Consider the following 4,422-nt stretch of genomic DNA (forward strand, 5'->3'; position numbering starts at 1 on the left):
TGACTAGAGCATTGCTCCAGAAGGTTTACAAATTTAACTAGGAAGCTAATGAAAATCTCACACAATAAATGTATATAAGGCAACCCACAAACCTGAAGATGCACCTTGCGGCGCATACAGACTTGTAAAACACTTGTCCAACCCCACCACCCTTCCCCCCACCTCCATCCATCCATCTATAAACACGTGTCTATATAATATTACTCCTTCTTTGTGATAAGAATCTTTTGGTCGCAAGTGGTCTGCACGTGAGACAGAAAGTAACTGAAACAGGGGAGGACATACTACAGGTGTTTGGCAGGAGGTGTCAGTGCAAATCTGTCCAAGTGGGAGGTCTCGTGATTAGCATAGCCAAGGTCAGGTACACATTATCTTCTATCCCCAAAGCACTGGGTGGTTTTTTCCTCTGGGGAACTTTGCTAAAATCCTTTATATCCTAAAAGAGCATCAAGTCAGCATAATGGCAAGCAGTTGTAACAATACTGAGGGAAAGATAAGGTTATCCTTAGAATTACATAGTAGTCTGCTTACTACACACTCTATTATAATCCTTAGTCCCCCACGTAAGACAGTCAGCAAGCCGAGGGCAGAGTGTCCCCTTGGTTCTGACTGTGTCACAGGCCCCAGCCCAGCACCGGGCACAGCAGAGGTGCCAAATACTGCTCAGTGAATGAATGCACCTGGGATGCGAGAGCTGACAGGGTGTTGAACACTATATGAAGTTGGGACTGTCTTGGAACAGCCCAGATATGAGGTCACCATAAGCACGCTCCTTGTTAACCTGCCAGGCTCTTCATTTTTAAAATATTATAATCCTTTTATTTATTATTTTAGAGACAGGGTCTTGTTCTGTAGACCAGGCTGCAGTGCAGTGGCAAGATCATAACTCACTGCAGCCTGGAACTCCTGGGCTCAAGTGATCCTCCTGCCTTAGCCTCCCGAGTAGTTAGGACCATAGGTGTGTACCAGCACACCTTGCTAATTTTTCTTATTTTCTTGTAGAGATGAGGTCTCACTCTGTTGCCCAGGCTGGTTGTGAATTCCTGGCCTCAAGCGATTCCCTCACCTCAGCTTCCCGAGGTGCTGGGATCCCAGGTGGGAGCCAACACACCTGTTGCTGGGCTCTTTAAACCTGATTGGCTTCCCATGGTGTCCCCCAGCCCAGGTGTACCTGGTCCCAGGTATCTCCCAGAATCCCTGCACTGCTTTAACTTCTCTTGCTTACTTTGGCTTCTCTGGTCATGCTCTTGTGTGTGTCTTCACGCTAGGGCTCAGGGGACACCTCTGAACCCCTTGGGCAGCCCACTGGATCTCCCTGCTCTGGCCCACCTGCCATCACCCGCTCCTGGTTCTGCACTCGACCTTGACTGCAGCATCACCCCAACTCCAGTTAGGAGACACCCCCAGTGTGCTGGCCATGGGGGCCCACGCTAGCCAGGGTAACCCCTCTCCACCCGCCTCTTCCAGCATCCTCACCTGGGGATAGGGGCTCTGATGTCTATAAATGTGTAAGGAAGAAAAGTAATCTCATGGTGGTTTTGCTAGAAAATAATTTCCAATATCTGAAAAATTACTTCAAAATTGTATGATTTAATTGCCCTGCTTCTTGGAATAAGAAAACTCAATGACAAAAGCAGAGACTACAATATTCTAATACCAATGGAAATAAAATAATTTAAACATTGTGGCCATATATATGCCTTTCTTTTATGTTTATGACACTATCATTTAAAAACATATGGAACTTAAGGTAAAACCTATTCTGCATTCTAAGGATGCCTAGATTAAGAAAATTCTGTAATTTATTTCCTTGTAAACATCCCTTTTGACACAAATCGAAGTTAAGAATTCAACTGCTCACATCTTTGCTTTTCCCAGGTGGGGCAGTGAGGGCCCAGAGACAGGGTGTGGTTCGCCCAGTGTCACCAACCCCTTCAGCAACTGACCCTGAGAGAATAGACAAGCTCTTTTTCCGCTTAGTGTCTTCAGATTCCCAGCCAATGGTTTTTAAATAGTAGGTTCTCTGTGAATCCAATCAGAACTGAACTGAAGTGATCAGAATGGAGCAATTCCATAAGGTTTGAGAGTTCCTTTCAGCTAGTGGCAGGTTCAGCTTTGTTTCTGGTGAACCATGTCAAAATAAAATGTCTTGAGCCCCATAATTTGACACAAACAAGTCTTCTTTTCTGACACTGAGCAGAGAGGAATTACGCTGACAGTTCTGATTAGCCTCCTGCTTCCTCTCTGAGAAGCGGTGCTCTGACACCACCTGGGCTGGGCTCAGAGCAGCCCACGCTGTGATGTTATTTACCAATTACTGAAAGCGGGAGGCCAGCTCTGCTGCTCCGCCCAGACACTAGCAGGGACTTCAGAGGACCTTCATCCCCCGCCAGAATGGCTGGACCCAGACGGTCTCTGAGGCTCACTTCCCTCTTGGTCAATTGCGAGTATGAGATTTATGAATATTAAAGAGCTTCACCATTAGAAGGTAGGCCTTTCAGAATATTAGATTCTACGGAACTAAAGCTTAATGACAGGATTTTATTCATAAAGCAATAATGGCACGGACAAATAAAGCTTGATATAGCTCTAAATTAGTAGTGGTGTTTTCATTGAACAATTAATTTTAAGGTGAGAGTGCCTAAAAAATATATGTTTCTAGGAAATGAGCATGCCTGGTGAATTCTACCCTGTCTCTGATGATGCTTGAAAGGTCTGCTCTTCTGGATGAAGAACAGAAATAAATTATGTCAATGTATCATGAAATATACAATTGCATGATAATTCTGTTGTATCTTTCCATTTATTTGTATCTTTAACTTTGTTGTTAATGTTTTATAATATTCAGTGTACAGATATTTCACCTCCTTTGTAAAATTTATTCTTCAGTATTTTATTCTTTACGGTGCCACTGTAAATGAGATAGTTTTATTAGTTCATTTTTCAGATAATTCATTGTTAGTGTATAGAAACTCAACTGATTTTTATATTTTGATTTTGTATCCTGCAAATTTACTAATTTTTTTCATGATTTCTAATCATTCTTTGGTGGATTCTTTAGGGTTTTCTTTTTTTTTTTAAGTTGCATTTTTTTTCTTATTTAATCTAAATTCTTTTTTTTCTTTTTTATTTCAGCATATTATGGGGGTACAAATGTTTAGGTTACATATATTGCCCTTGCCCCACCTGAGTCAGAGCTTCAAGCGTGTCCATCCCCCAGATGGTGCTCACTGCACCCATTAGGTGTGTATATACCCCCCCTCCTGCCCCCTCCAATTTGCCCAACACCTGATGAGTGCTATGACTATATGTGTATTTATGTGTTGATCAGTTAAAACTAATTTGATGATTAGTACATGTGGTGCTTGTTTTTCCATTCTTGGGATACTTCACTTAGTAGCATGGGTTCCAGCTCTATCTAGGATAATACAGGAGGTGCTATATCACCATTGTTTTTTGTGGCTGAGTAGAACTCCATGGTATATATATACTACATTTTATTAATCCACTTATGTGTTGATGGGCACTTGGGTTGTTTCCACATGTTTGCAATTGTGAATTGCGCTGCTGTAAACATTCTAGTGCAGATGTCTTTTTTATAGAATGTCTTTTGTTCTTTTGGGTAGATGCCCAGTACTTGTATCTCTTTGAGGTATCTCCATATTGCTTTCCACAGAGGTTGTACTAGTTTATTTAAATAAGCCACAATTTTTGGATGTTAATGTTATTTCCAACTTGTCTATACCATAATGATCTTTGATGGCTATCACTTCACATACATCTTTGAATAATTTTCTGATTTTCTTGGGATAAACTCCTAGAAATGAATTTGTATAACAAATTACTCCAAAATTTAGGACTTAATACAATAGACATGTGTTATCTCACCGTTTCTGTGGGGCAGTGATCTGAATGCATCTTAGCTGGGCGCCTCTGGCTCAAGAGCTCTTAGGAGGTTGCAGTCACGCTCTCAGCCTGGGCTGTGATCTCATCTAAGGCTTGATGGAACAGCTACAGTAAACTGGATAGAGAGATGATATTGAACTGAGCATTATTTCTGAATCACAAATCAAAATTTGGCCTGTTAACTTTGGAAAGCTGTTACATTTACTGGGTCTTTGTTCCTTCATTCAAAATATGACAGATTTCTGTCCCCTCTTTGCTTATGATTCTAATAATCTGTGATTTATTTAAAGAACTTTTATTTCCCAATTCTTGTAATTAGCTGGCCTTCTCCCTAACATCTAATTTTCTTTGTGTTGCCATCTCTTTTTCTTCTTTAGACTACTTTTTTTCATATCTTTTATGTTTCATTTAAATACTGCTTTTTTATGTCTTACACATCTAATTGTTTTCCTTTTATTTTTAATTGGCATATAATAAGTGTACATATTTATAAGACAGAGAGTGATATTTCGATAC

This window comes from Lemur catta, unplaced genomic scaffold, assembly GCF_020740605.2.
Source record: "Lemur catta isolate mLemCat1 unplaced genomic scaffold, mLemCat1.pri scaffold_67_ctg1, whole genome shotgun sequence".
NCBI lineage: Eukaryota > Metazoa > Chordata > Mammalia > Primates > Lemuridae > Lemur > Lemur catta.